We start from the raw sequence: 15,814 nt of genomic DNA, 5'->3' as shown, positions 1-15,814 counted from the left end.
ATGCTATGGGACCAACTCTTATCATGGCCACTCTGATAACTTCATGTCTACCTCAGACCCAGGTCTTTTTCATGTCAACCACATGCACATATGCAGCTGAATTGGCACCCTGGGTACATGTACACTACAGTTCAAAAGTTTAGGGTCAGCTAGATATTTCCTTATTTTTGAAAGAAAAGCACATTTTTTTCAATGAAGCTAACATTAAATTAAACAGAAATACACTCTATACATTGTTAATGTGATAAATGACTATTTTAGCTTCAAATGTGTGGTTTTTAATGCAATCTACATAGTTGTATAGCGGCCCATTTCCAACAACCACCACTCCAGTGCTCTAATGGTACATTGTGTTTGCTAGCTGTGTTAGAAGGCTAATGGATGTTTAGAAATCCATTGAAAACTCTTCTGCAAGTTATGTTAGCACAGCTGAAAACAGTTTTGCTGAATAGAGAAGCTATAAAACTTACCTTCCTTTGAGCTAGTTGAGAATCTGGAGCATTACATTTGTTGGTTCCATTAAACTCTCAAAATAGCCAGAAAAAGAGAACTTTCATGTGAAACTCAACAGTCTATTCTTGTTCTTAGAAATAAAGGATATTCCATGCAAGAAATTGCCAAGAAACTGAACATTTCCTACAACAGTGTGTACTACTCCCTTCAGAAGAGAGCACAAAATAGGATCGAACCAGAGTAGAAAGAGAAGTGGGAGGCCCCGCTGCACAACTGAGGTACAAGACAAGTACATTAGAGTCTCTAGTTTGAAAAATCGATGCCTCACAGGTCCTAAACTGACACATTCATTAAATAGTACCTGGAAAACGCCAGTGTCAAAGTCTACAGTGACAAGGCGACTCCGGGATGCTGGACTTCAGGGCAGAGTGGCAAAGAAAAAGCCATAACTGACACTGGCTAAAAAAAGGAAAAGATTAATATGGTAAAAGAACACAGACATTGGACAGAGGAAGATCGGAAAAAAGTGTTATGGAAAGACGAATTGAAGTTTGCGGTGTTTGGATCACACAGAAGAACATTTGTGAGACACAGAACAACAGAAAAGATGCTGGAAGAGTGCCTGACGCCATCTGTCAAACATGGTGAAGGTAATGTGATGGTCTGGGGTTGCTTTGATGCTGATAAAGTGGGAGATTTGTACAAGGTAAAAGGGATTTTGAATAAGGAAGGCTATCACTCCATTTTGCAACGCCATGCAATACCCTGTGGACAGTGCTTGATTGGAGCCAATTTCATCCTAAAACAGCGGAATGACCCAAAGCACACCTCCATCTTATGCATGAACTATTTAGGGATGAAGCAGGCAGCTGGTATTCCATCTGTAATGGAGTGGCCAGCCCAGTCACTAGATCTCAACCCTATTGAGCTGTTGAGGGAGCAGCTTAACCGTATGGTACGCAAATAGTGCCCATCAAGCCAATCCAACTTGTGGGAGGGGCTTCTGGAAGCATGGGATGAAATATCTCCAGATTATCTCATCAAATTAATAGCTAGAATGCCAAAGGTCTGAAAAGCTGGAATTGTTGCAAAGGGAGCGTTCTTTGACAAAAGCTGTGTTTGAAGGAGAAAATTATTATTTCAAGTAAAAATCATTATTTCTAACCTAGTCAATGTCTGGACTATATTTTCTGTTCATTATGCAACTCATTTGATAAATAAAAGTATGATTTTTCATGGAAAAAACAAAATTGTCTGGGTGACCACAAACTTTTGAAGTGCAGTGTACCACAGCCAGGGATCTCGCCGCCTCTGTGGGTCTTCCTTGGGGCTCGGTTGGATGGAGATAACAGGATTCCCCACCGTCCCAATGAGCACATACAGTTACCCTGTGGAGGGTAGAGGCCATGAAAGCTGGCAGCCCCTGCTGGGACTAGATTTCTCCCTGGGCGAGTGCACGTACCACCAGGACTGTGTACTACCCATGGGGACCGTCCCTTCCAATGAATTGTACATGGTGCCCCCAGGTCAATGCGGGCCACTGCACACGGAGCCAGTGTTTATGTAGATCTTACTGCCACAGCGCTCCTCTTAGATAAACCTTTAGCACCGCTGCAGTTCTAAGTGAGGGATGATCCCATGAGAAATACAGTTGCCCACTGTTCAACCGCCGGGGAGAGCCAGTTGTGCTCGGACCCATGACTTGCCACCCCATAGTCCTTATGACTGCATCATAAGATTGATCCCGGGTGCAAAATTGCCCAAGTGTATGCTCTATAATTTGTCTGGTCTTGAGAAATCAGTTCTCAAAGGGTACATAACAAAGTTTATCGAATAGACATAGTTACGGCTGGATTCCTCTTTGTCAAAAATTATGGTTGCTTATCTGCCGCCCCCGTGCCAGCAGCTCGGATCCGAATCCGTGGTGGCTCAAGGGGTCTCCGGAGCCGGGGGTCGTGCGGCCACTCGATGAAAGGGGGACTATGTACAGGGGGACTAGAAGTTCGTGACGCCACCCATGGTGTGTGGTAATGTGGGAATGTAGGAGACCACCGTTGCTGTTGGGGGAGCCCGGTGGAGATGGTGTAGCAGCAGGATGTTTAACCCCTCCGTGGTTAGGGGCTTTGTGCCCCGGGGCCCGTTGGGTATTGGCGTTTGGGGTGCTGTGGAGTGGAGGAAAAGGGGCTTTTCAGCGTACTCACTCAGTCCTGGAATAATGACACCGGCAGCTTGTAAACCAGAATTCTGAGCACCACTGCAGCCTGCAGGGAACACGCTGGGATCCGTGCCCTTGGTGTTTCTGTTAGCCTGTGGCCTTTTCCGTGGCACCTTCTCACTAGTTGGACCCTTAACCTTAAAACTCTTCGGGTCCCGCTCACCCTTATAACTAATGGAGTGAGCTTGCTCTCAGGGTTCACACGTAGGATTTCTTTGGACTGTATTTGGGAAAGTCTTATCCCATCGGTGCGCTAGTACCCCGATTTTAGAGTGGGTTGGGGATGAATCTTGAAGTCTTCACCCCCGTCGGGTAAATTACCAGGACGCGTGAAGCTACTTCCCGGCCTAGGGTCCATGTACCCTGTCGTGCCCTGACCCCTGCCCGGTGATGGCTCAAGGCTGCTGGCTGCCCTCCTCGGCAGTTTGTGCCCCTTGACGTGATCCCCTGCAACCGTGGTTCCAGCTCCTACCAGGCCCAGACCAACATCTGCCACCTAGTAAACTCCAGGAGCCCTGCTCCAAACAGTGACCTCTCCCTCTCGGAGAGTCACTTTCCACCTCCTACTCCTTTCACTCCTGTTTCACTTCTCTCGTCACTTTTTCACTTCTCCTTACCAACCCCCCATGTGGGCGGCCCTACTCTCTTCAGGCCCCCCAATGGTTTGTCTGGTGGGTTCGGTGTAAGGTGTTCCTAAGATTTTGACTGGCTAAGCTGTTAGCAACACCAAAGGACCAGGATCCGTAACCAAGGAGGAGTGGATACTGTGCAGAAGGGCAGATTGCACAATACCCTGTGACGACCTGATAGGCTAGGGAGTCACATTCCCCCTTGGTTAAACGTAGCTCGTCCGTGAGCTACAGGACACCAGAGGTTTATTTTTATTTTTAACTGCAAAAGGAAAAAAGGAACATTTTAACATTATGCATTTTTATTAACGGGTTCCATCCCTCCCAGGGGAGGCACTTCACATATACGTTACTAAAAGTTCATCGCCCAATAGTGGGACGCTACCGGTTTCTATGGTAACTGAGGCTCAACCTACTCTGTTGCAGCCCCTTCCTGTGACAGTCCAGTCCCAACGTCCTGGATCCCAACAACCCGCCACCCAAACAACCTGTTCCCCCTGGAAACCTATGGTGGGTCCATGACCGGGTTAAGGTGCGGGGTATTGTCTTTTAGACGACTCTGGTTGGCACAGGAGGTGCAACTATTATACAAAACACAAGTTTGTATTGGTCACGCCAGTCTTGTGACCGTGTTCCATATTTACTTATGTATAAAAACTTAAACGAAGTCCATGTACCGGTTGTACACTTTTCAACAAATTACTTGCAATTCTGGTAACTTTCACTCTTTTCATTAAAACTGGTTGATTAGGCACTTATTACTAACATTTTCTATATGGAAAATAACAAACTAGGAAAAATAACAAACGAAAGCACCGATACCTAACAATCCTTAGGCATCGCAACTACTGGTACTGTAACATTTTTAGTAATAGACTGTCGGGTCCTGCAGCCACGCTTCCTTGCGACTACGTGCTACCGACTCCGACACATACCCTTCCTCAAACATCACATGCTTAGTTACCTCCAGGGCATACCAGCCCCGATTTTCGCAATGCTGGGTATAGGTAACCATCTCCTCCGGCTGAAGATTACGCTCTGGGTGGCCCCAAGGAAGGTGCTGCACCACATCTCATCTGGACACATACACCCCCACTGTGAGGCCCGCTTCGCGGATAAACCCGCATCATTGCTCGTGGTCAAACCACTCCACAAGGCCACGGCACCGTGGCCCTCTTACTTGGGAAGCAGTGCTCATTATCTGCTCCTTCTCTTCTCAATCACAGGTGGCAAGCTCCCGTCGTCGCCGGTCTTGGGTTGCAATCTCCGTCTGCAATTGGTACTGTTGTCATTCCCAGTAGGGGGCATTGGCGTCTGGCCTCCTCTCCCTATCTGGCTCTGGCTTTATTTGGACTCTGGCGGCCCCAACAGCCGTCAGGATGCCGCGTCGTTGCGGACCGGGTGGACATCTTGGTTCCGCTCCCGTAGGTGTAAACTGATGAATTGACTGCTCCACAGCCGGGGTTGCAGGGTCCGGGTGCTCCGCCTCTGAGGACGGGCCCGGTGATGCAGCCGGGTCTGGTCTGGCCGGTGTCTGGATGACTGCTGTCATGACTGGAATGAGGGTTGTGGTCTGGATCTCTGCAGCTGGAGCTTCCTGTAGATACACTTAAGGTTCTGCTGCCGGGGTTGGTATGGGCAGCTCGGTGTCCTCCGAGAACGGGGTACTTGATGGTGGAGCGCTCACCACAAGCAGGGATAGTCCGGATCCCTCAGCCACTGTGGCCGTATTTGGGCAATCAGTAGGAACTGGGTAACCGCTTACCCTCTCTTCACGTGGGATTTCAATCTCACGGGCTTGCACCGCCATCGCCAGGACCTCATCTCTTCCCTCCAATGAATCAGAATGAACAGGAACTGCGTCCGCATTCTCCTGCACAGCTGCTCTGTTTCCACCTCTATCCATGTCGCAGTCAGAGGGACAGCACGTTCTGGGGACCAGTCTCGCTCCGCCATCTTGCCACTGCGTCTTCCAGGAACGTTGTCGCAGAGTCCTGGCATCCCTGCTCCACTTCCGCTAGTAACACATTCTGGCCCACCGGTCTTTTCTCAGCACTCTCTCGCTGACCGTGATCCTCTGGGAACTTCTGGTTCCAGCTTCACAAGGAAGTAGAAGGGCGGGGCTTAGACTTTGCGTGCTTTTCCGATGAAGACAGCTTTTTGGCGCGAAAAGATGGCAGACAATGGCGGAATTGGCGGGAAAAGGACTCTGGACCTGCAGTCTTCGGCTTTCAAGGCGCACGTCACCCAGGTAAATGGGTCCTGCTCGTATCCTGTTCGTGACGCCAGAAAAATCGAGGTGTGCCACCCCCGTGCCAGCAGCCGGGCTGCTCGGATCCGGATCCGCGGTGGCTCGAGGGGTCTCCGGACCCGGAGGTCGTGCGGCCACTCAATGAGAGGGGGGACTATGTACAGGGGGGCTAGAAGATCGTGACGCCACCCACGGTGTGTGGTAATGTGGGAGACCACCGGTGCTGTTGGGGGAGACCAGTGGAGATGGTGTAGCAGCAGGATGTTTAACCCCTCCATGGGAAGGGGGTTTGTGCCCCAGGGCCCGTTGGGTGTTGGCGTTTGGGGTGCCGTTGGGTGGAGGAAAAGGAGCTTTTCAGCGTACTCACTCAGTCCTGGAATAATGACACCGGCAGCTTGTAAACCAGAATTCTGAGCACCACTGCAGCCTGGAGGGAGCACGCTGGGATCCGTGCCCTTAGTGTTGCTGTTAGCCTGTGGTCTTTTCTGTACCCCGTCGTGTCCTGGCCCCTGCCCGGTGATGGCTCAAGGCTGCCAGTTGCCCTCCTTGGCAGTCCGTTCCCCTTGACGTGATCCCCTGCGACCATGGTTCCAGCTCCTACCAGGCCCAGACCAACGTCTGCCACCTAGTAAACTCCAGGAGCCCTGCTCCAAACATTGACCCCTCCCTCTTGGAGAGTCACTTTCCACCTCCTACTCCTTTCACTCCTGTTTCACTTCTCTCATCACTTTCTCACTTCTCCCTACCAACCCCCCATGTGGGTAGCCCTATTCCCTTCAGGCCCCCCAATGGTGTGTCTGGTGGGTTCGGTGTAAAGTGTTCCTAGGATTTTGACTGGCTAAGCTGTTAGCAACACCAAAAGACCAAGATCCCTAACCAAGGAGGAATGGATACTGTGCAGAAGGGCCCATTGCACAATACCCTGTGACGACCTGATAGGCCAGGGCGTCATACTTGCAGTCGTGCCTGGACTTCCGGGAGCTCAACCAAATAATGCTTTGGGATCCTTATACTCTTGCACTCATTCCTGACCTTTTTAATCTCATTGCTGATGCTAAATGGTCTTCGAGGTAGTCTATAATCTGATCCGGGTTAAACAGGAGGATGATTGAAAAAAAAAAGACTTTTAATACGCCGGAGGGGCACTTTGAAAACCTGGCAATGCCGTTTGGGTTTACCAATGTGCCTGCTGTATTCCAACACTTTGTTAATGATATGTATTCTCTTATCCATTCTCGTATAATCTCATGGAATAATGGGTCTCATATGGAACATGTCAGACAGGTACTACCAATTCTCAGAGAGAACAAGTTGTATGCTAAACTTGAGACGTGTGTATTCACGATGTAGGAACTTCTTTTTTGGGGTATATAATTTCGGTGGCAGGTTTTTGGATTGATCCCACTAAATGACTGGCTATGTTAAAATGGGACTGTCCTGAAAATCTTAAGGCTCTGCAATGTTTTTTAGGTTTTGCGAATGATTACAGTAAATCCGGCATCCAAGCTTCTTAAAAAGCCCAAAACGCTTTATTTAAGCAATATTAAGATCACAAATAACATTCCATAGAAATAGAAATATTTAAAATGGCATGCAAAACAATCCCATCAAACGTGTTTCAAACTCTTATCCTTTGTCATTAAACAGTTCTAATTCCATATGTCTAGCATCTTATGGCATTTCCTTTCCATCACATGACTAGAAAAAAACTATCAGAAAAACAGCAGGTCCTATTATGAGCCAATTCAATCCCCAATAACTTAATTAATCGCAATAACAAGAATAAATACCTGTGTATTAAACTAATCATAATGAAAAATATCTTGTCTCAAATTCATACCTAATGGAACTCTCATCTGTAATCCAAAGATCCACCTGGACACGCAATTAAAAAGAGCTCTCCTATGGTTACCTCCCCGCAAGGGTAAGTTAACCTTCTCGATACCATGAATTTTATACATAGACACGTCTACATTGTGATTTCCGGAAAGTGGCTGCTGCTGAACATTTAGTCATTAGTTTATTCGTAGCATCCGACGGATAACTGCAGATGCAATTTTTAATGGGCCCATAGTGCAACCTACATATTGAATATTACATCCTGACAAAGTTATTAAACACACCACAAATGTGGTATTACAATTGCTGTAACTTTTAATTTTAAATTCCTATGATGTTACACTAGATGGAAATGCTTTTGATTTGACCGTATGTCGACAAAAAGTGCAAACGGATTGGCCACAGTTAGGAAATCCCAAGGAATCCAACCAGGTTCTCCTATTAATATCTCCCTTATTATCTGAAAAAAATAAATAAGCTGGGAGACAGGAAATTTTGTAATGTGGGGGCCCTTTTTACTATAAATTTAACCGGATCAGATAAAATCTTTATCACATTTTTATCTTGATGCATTTGGTTATTGGCGTGTTATCTAGTCATTTAAAAAGATTTAGTCCTTGATACAGGATTTTTTGATTTTGGAAGTGACAATTTTATTAGACCATGACTAATTTTCTTTCAACAATTGTTTCTTTTTACAAAAAAGGGGTGCCCCCATGAGAGCTGGCTTTTTCCAGACTTTAGCTAATCTTTTCATGTCCCACTGGGAGGAACAATTTAGTTTTTCAGAATCCAATTGTTTTATATCCCATATTATGTGGTATGGTCGGTTTCTGGACTACCTGCTCCTAATATGGGATGGTTCAAGTCATATCATAGGAGATTTTATTAATTATATTAATAATAATTGTATGAACCTGAAATTTACCTATGAAGCACAGTAGTGCTATTTTTTTGGACATTTCTATAGGAAAATTTCCGTGTGGGCTGATATCTATTATGACATATATTAAGGATACAGCTACTAATGTGACATTGTTAGCTACGTCTTGTCATCCAAGACATATAGTTAAGAATATCTCAATGGGAGAATTTCTTTGAATTAAGAGAAATACTATGTTTTAATAATTACCTACATCTAACTTGAATATGGTGGGTAAAATGTTACATGCTAGGCTTTATCCGAGGTAGATGCTAAATAATGCTAGAAAAATTGTTGACAATACTGACAGACCATCAATGTTGTTGGAGAAAGACAAAAAAGACATTAAATTCGGCAATGAGGTTAAACATGTTTCCTCTGTAACTACCTATAGCCCACAATTTAATCAAATTAGGTAAATAATACAGCGCCCATTTACGGATCTTACATCAAGATAAAAATGTGATAAAGATTTTATCTGATTCACTTAAATTTATATCAAAAGGGCCCCCACATTACGAAATTTACTGTCCCCCAGCTTATTTGTTTTTTCGTATAAGGGAGATAATAGGAAAACCTGGTTGGATTCCTCGAGCTTTAATAAATGTGGCCAATCCGTTTGCACTTGCTGTCGTCATGCAGTCAAATAAACAATATTAAATTCTAGTGTAACATCACAGGAATTTAAAATGATAATTTATATCATCAATTGTAATACCACATAGGTGGTATATTTAGTAACTTTCTCAGGATGTAACATACAATATGTGGGTTGCACAGTGGGCCCATTAAAAAAAAATTGCATCTGCAGGAATCTGTCAGATGCTACAAATAAGCTAATGACTAAATGTTCAGCAGCAACAAGACTTTACAGAAAAACACAATGGAGATGTGTAAAATTCAAGGGATCGAGAGGGTTAACTTACCCTTGCAGGGAGGTAACCATAGCAGAGCTCTTTTGAATTACAAGTCCTGGGGGATCTTTAGATTTCTTTGCATTGTTGTGCTGACCTTATTAACTTTAATATTTCTATTGTTTTTCTATAGGTTTAATTTCTTTGTAACTTATTGACCTGGTTCTAAAAACATTAAGGCCGATGCTTTATCCAGGAGTTTTCTGGGGAAGGAGGAACCCTGTGAGGAACTTGTCATTATTCTTCAGAAGGGAGTGGTGGGAGTGGTTGTGTTGGTGCTTAATACTGATTTTGAATCTGAGATTGCAGAAAATCAATGAGATGCGATGTATGGGGTTCCAGTGAACAAGTCATTTGTTCCTCTGAATCTTCAACTTAAGGTCTTGGAGGAAAATCATGATTCTGCTCTTGTTGGTCACCCTGGGGATAAAGGAACTCTTGATCTCATATTGCGTTGCTTTCGATGGCCAAAAATCGGGAGGGATGTGATAGCCTATGTGTCTGCATGTGCCACCTGTACACACTCTAAGGCATCTCACTTTTATTCTTTGGGATGTTTGCAGCCTTTGAGTGTTGCCAGTCAATCTTGGTTAGACATATCTATGGATTTTATAATGCATTTACCCTGCTCTGCTGGTAATGCGATCATTTTGATGATTGTAGATAGGTTTTCTAAAATGACACACCTCTTTTGTCCACGGCACTGCATACAGGCAGCTTCCCACTGGCAGCAGGTTCTAACTGAGGAAGGTCTGAACCTGGACCAAAAAGTCTTATTTCCTGGACTGGCTGCTGTTATATCTAGAATTAAATAAAACTTGAATTTTTCGCCATTTTGGAGTGCCTGCTTTTACTTGTACTATGACTGTACACATGTGTCTGGTCCGGACCTGTGTTTGGGTGTGGTTATCTACCAGGAACAGTACACTCCAAATATCTTCATTAAAGTTAGAACTCCGGTTTATTGGCCTGTATAAAATTACTGTGGTTATTAACCCTGTAGCTTTCCACCTGGCACTTCTGGCATCATTCAAAATCCATAATGTTTTTCACAAGTCTGTGTTAAAATGATATTTAGCTTCTGAAAACTCTATTCCCTTACCTCTGCCTCCAGTTCTAATTTCTGATTCATTAGAGTTTCCGGTTTCAAAAATTTTTGATTCCCGTTTTGTGTGCCGTTCATTGCAGTATTTGGTTCATTGGCAATGTTATGGTCATGGAGAGAGTACTTGGGTACCAGCCTCTGATATCCTGGTTAGGAGTTTCCTCCTTCTACATCCCAAGAAACCGGGTCCTGAGGATCCAGAGGCACCTCTTCGAGAGAGGGGCACTGTCACAAAGAGATTTTTTAAGGCATCGACAACTGTCATGGTGGCATCAGGATCTGTGGAAACTACAGATTCTGGCACTCTGCCTGCTAACTTCTATGAGGTCTGTGATCAATGAAGGGAGATGCGGACGTCGACTCACAGACATAGGCAGATTAGCAAGAGTTAATTTTTGCTGGGCTGTCTGTTGAGGGCGCTTTACACGCTGCGATCTCGCTAGCGAGATCGCCAGCGTGCGAACCTGCCCCCATCATTTGTGCGTCACGGGCATATCGCTGCCCGTGGCGCACAAAATTGCGCGGACCTGTCACACATACTTACCTGCATAGCGAAGTCGCTGTGACCGGCAAACTGCCTCCTTTCTAAGGGGGCGGTTTATTCTGCATCACAGCGACATCACTAAGCAGCTACCCAATCAAAGCAGAGGGGCGGAGATGAGCGGGCGGAACATTCCGCCCACCTCCTTCCTTCCTCATTGCCGGCGGCCGCAGGTAAGGTGAGGTTCCTCGTTCCTGCGGTGTCACACGTAGCGATGTGTGCTGCCGCAGGAACAACGAACAACATCGTAACTGCAGCAGCAACGATAATTGAGATTAGGGGGGGATGTCACCGATTAGCGATTTTGAACGTTTTTGCAACGATTCAAAATGCTAATAGGTGTCACACGTAACGACATCGCTAATGCGGCCGGATGTGCGTCACAAATTCCGTGACCCCAACGACATCGCTTTAGCGATGTCGTAGCTTGTAAAGCGGCCTTAAGTCTCTTTGATTATAAGAGACACTTTGCCTGGAGCCTCTCAAGTTTTTACTACCTCTGTAAGGTATTTACTTCTGTCATTCTACATTGTTTTTACATGAGGGTGTAGGTATTAGGAGCTACACCTATTAAGCTTTTCTCAGGTTTTATATTTCTACATACATATATTCCTTGTGCTGTGATTTACTTACATTTCAGCCAACAGTCTATTTATTCAATAATCTAAGTAGCATACCTTATAATACTCTTGTCATGGTTCCACCTCCCTGTCCACATGGCTAGGGGGCGGAGCCTTCTCTCAGGCGTCACTTTCGGAGCTTGGATGCTTTAAATTCTGTCATCTCTGGTGAACCAGCGCCGGCTATAAGCTTAGCACTGCTTTGCCTGTGATTGCTGGTCCCTGTAAGTGTTTCCTGATCCGTCCTTCCCCTGTGTCTGTCTGTGTTCCGTCCCACCTCCTTCCTTCCCACAATAGCCCCAGTCGTTCCCCCTTCTCCTACCTCCCCACTCGGTTGCTTCCTCTGGTACTGACCTTGGCCTGACCTCGACCCCGCTTTTGCTCATTCCTCCAGTCTTCTTTGTTACCGTAGTGTGCGTGACCTGGCCTGCCTGACCATCCCCCGCACGCCTCGTGGCCTCTGTATTCTGGCTGACACTGCAGGGCAGTGCTCCAGCACACACTGTGTGTCCACCTCTATGCTGATTCAGCTCTGTGTAGTGTCTTTTCCTGCAGGGCTCCAGCTCCCCCTGGTGGTAGCCTGACAACTCTTCTACATTATCTAAGCAGAAAGATGGACATATATTTAATATTATTATAGGTTATGTTTATCAGCTTTCATGCATATATATGTGGAGCCCCATTACCTTCAGGTCGCCTCAGGTTCTTCAGGGACTTCACGTGCTAGGATTCTTCTGACAACAGGTAGGTCAGGTTATCTTCAATGGGAATTGTGACGCCAGTCTCGGTAGTTACGGTCAGGTGGTGACCACCACTGCAGTTTAGGGAGCGCCTGGGGCTGATGGTAAATGCAGTCAGTTGTTGTAGCCTCCCGAGAGTGAGGCTGGCCCCAGGGCCCAGTGTAAGTGTGTAATTGTCTTTCAGGGTTTTTACTCACTTTAAGATGGTAGCTGTGAGTCAACCCGGGCGATGCTATGATGAACCAGGTGGAACCAGGTGTCCCTCCGGCTGATGTAGGGGTGACTGTTGACTCGCCTTTCTAGCCCTTCTTGTTTGGGGTGACTCCTACTTGTAGTATTACTGGAATCACCCAGGGAAGTCGCAACTGCTGTTCTCCCCTTTTTGGCCCATTTGCTGACAGCGTGGACCAAGGATAAGATGGCTCCAGGCTTGATCCTCCTTATGGGCCCCCTCGTTGCTGTTGATGCTGTGGACTCTGTGTGGTTCGGTGAGGTACATCCAGCACCCTCACCAGCAGGTTTATCAGGCCAAGTAAATGGGTTCTTGCTCTGGGGACCTGTTTCCCCGTGCGGGCTTGGTCTACTGGTAGTCTCCTTACTCAGCCACCTCTAGGTGGATTTCAGGCAGCACTACTGGGTAGCCTCTCTCCCCCGTCAGCAGCCACTACAGGTGCAAGGTCTGACAGGGTCCTGCTCCTTTGCTCTACCCTCCAGACGCGACTCCTCCACTCCTATTCCTTCGGCTGCCACTGCACACTCTCCTGTCTCCAATCCCACTACCCACCACTAGCTGGGATGTGAGAGCTACGCCCCCTCCCTGGGACTGCTCAGGGGTCTCCTCTACCGTGTGTGTGTTCCTGGCTACTAAATGTCTGTGTGTCCACACCCTAATCAGCCATCAGGATTACCTGTTTTGTACTGACCCAGGCATGGGTGCAATACTCGGTGGCGCCTGACCAGGTCAGAGGCGCCACATTTACACCATATATATTCAGTTTGGTGATGTACCTATATTTTCATAGAGAAGCTGAAGCAGTCCAGCGAACAAGTCAGGTGTTACGGGGAGCTGTCTGATAATAACTCAAAGGAGTATCAGACAGTCAGGGTCCACCGTGCAAAGACTCTGCTGCAGACTATGGCAGAGTGCAATACCTCTGTTAACTCACAGAAGGATACAATAAGTAAGCAAAGCAATTCCTCCCCCACTTGGAGGGTGTGTGGAATGATCTCTGTTAACAATCACAGAGACAAAGGCAATGTGTGCGAAATGGCACCTACCTAGGTCCGCTCTTCTAGTGGTGCAAAAGAGACGAACAGCAGCGTAAGCCGCACAAAGCTCCTACCTGCGTTCGCTCCACTAGTGTGCGAGGACACGAACCACTAGATATGGCACCTGCCTAGGTCCGCTCTTCTAGTGGTGCAAAAGAGACGAACAGCAGCGTAAGCCGCACAAAGCTCCTACCTCTGTTCGCTCCCCTAGTGTGCGAGGATACGAACAACTGCCAGACGCAGTATAAGGAACGTTACCCTAGCGGCAACGTCCACCTACGAGTCGAATCACAAGGCCCAGCCAGACCATGTGCCTCAGGCACCTGCCTATGTCCGCTCCCCTAAGAGGTAAGGATACGGACAGCAGCCGAAGCTGTAAGGTATAAGAACGCTACCCTGCCGGTAGCGCTCACCTTGCATAGACAGAGGAATGCCTAGAGGAACGTGCACAGGGCGTCTACCCTCATGCATGAACCAAGAGGACTGAGCGCCATGCGGCGTGTGTCAGGGTCTTATATAGACTCTGTGCCTCATCCAAGATGGAGGACACCAGAGCCAATCGGCTGCCAGAACGACAAGAGTGACGTCATGCTGGCCTATCACCGAGCAAGGCGTCACAAGCACATGACCAGCGACCAATCGGCATAGAAGGTGTCAGAGACATGTGACCTCGTGTCAGCGATGATGTCACCCGCACATGTGCAATGGCTCCAAGATAGGACTTAGTCTCCAGCGCTCGCACATGTGCAGTAGCAAGAAATCTGGACTTAGTCTCCAGCGCTCGCACATGTGCAGTAGCAAGAAATCTGGACTTAGTCTCCAGCGCTCGCACATGTGCAGTAGCAAGAAATCTGGACTTAGTCTCCAGCGCTCGCACATGTGCAGTAGCAAGAAATCTGGACATAGTCTCCAGTGCTCGCAGCAACCGTAACAGTACCTCCCCCTCAAGGGCCCCCCTCCCGGCGACGCAGGTAATCAGCAACTAAGTCGGGAGCATGGACAGCCTCCTCAGGCTCCCAAGAGCGATGTTCCGGGCCGTAGCCCTCCCAATCTATCAAGAAGAACCTGCGCCCTCTAACCATCTTAGAACCAACTATGGCTCGTACCTCATAGCTAGAGCGAGAGGAATCAGAAGCAGGAGAGTGCACTTCACGAGCGTGAGGTAAAATTGCCGGCTTTAGCAGTGAAACATGGAATTTGTCATGGATCCTAAGATGGACGGGTAACTTCAATTGGTAGACTACAGGATTTACCTGTCGAAGAACCTCATAAGGACCCAGGAAGCGAGGAGCAAATTTGACAGAGCTCACTCTAAGTTTCACGTTTTTTGCAGAGAGCCACACAAAGTCCCCTGGAGAAAAGACAGGAGCCGGGCGACGAAACCGATCGGACACCGTCTTCATACGGTCCTTAGCTGCTTGGATTGACTCTTGAGTCCGATCCCAAACCTCTCTGGCATTAGTTGCCCAGTCGGCCACAAGAGGGGGAGGTGCAGCAGCGGGAAACGGTACCGGTACCCTAGGGTGTTGCCCATTATTGAGTACGAACGGTGTCTGCCCAGTGGCCTCAGCCAGCGAATTGTTAAGGGCAAATTCTGCCCAGGGTAGGAGGGAGGACCAGTTATCGTGGTTCTCAGCAACAAAGTGTCGCAGGTATATAATCATGGATTGATTGGTACGCTCAACCAAACCATTGGTCTCCGGATGGTATGCCGAAGATAGATTCAACTCAATTTGCAGAAGGCTACAAAGATCTCGCCAGAAACGGGAAGCAAATTGCGGGCCTCTATCACAAATGATACGATCTGGCATCCCGTGAAGCCTAAAGACATGCTTGAGGAATAGTTTGGCTAGTACCCTGGAAGATGGGATTCTCGATAACGGTACGAGATGAACCATCCGGGAGAAATGGTCCGTAATGACCCACACAAATCTATGTCCCTGTGAACATGGAAGATCACCCACAAAGTCCATGCCTACCACCTCCCATGGTCTATCTGGCACTGGTAAAGGATGCAAGAGCCCAGCCGGTCTCTGCCGTAATGGACGGTTGCGAGCACACGAGTAGCAGGAACCGACATATCTCTTGACGTGGCTGGCTAAGTGTGGCCACCAATACCACCTCTCCAGTAACTCTCGTGTCCGTCTAATACCAAAATGCCCACCCACCTTTGAGGTGTGGGCCCATGACAGTATATCATTCTGTCGATCAGGCGGAACAAAGGTCTTGCCTGGTGGGATTTGGTCTAACGTCACAGGCGAGAGCGTATGAAAAACCCTGGAGGGAAGGATAAGACGAGGTTCGTCAATCTCTTCC

The 15,814-nt window shown here is 47.3% G+C and overlaps 1 protein-coding gene across 15 annotated transcripts in view; it reads left to right on the top strand.

Moving 5' to 3' along the window:
• Positions 1–15,814, top strand: part of ADGRL3 (adhesion G protein-coupled receptor L3) — a 1,180,558-nt gene that overhangs the window by 367,359 nt on the left and 797,385 nt on the right. The window lies entirely within an intron of this gene.

The sequence above is a fragment of the Anomaloglossus baeobatrachus genome, chromosome 1, assembly GCF_048569485.1.
Source record: "Anomaloglossus baeobatrachus isolate aAnoBae1 chromosome 1, aAnoBae1.hap1, whole genome shotgun sequence".
Taxonomy (NCBI): Eukaryota; Metazoa; Chordata; class Amphibia; order Anura; family Aromobatidae; genus Anomaloglossus; species Anomaloglossus baeobatrachus.
Note: the sequence above shows the minus strand (reverse complement) of the source record. Positions and strands in the feature narration are given on the sequence as shown.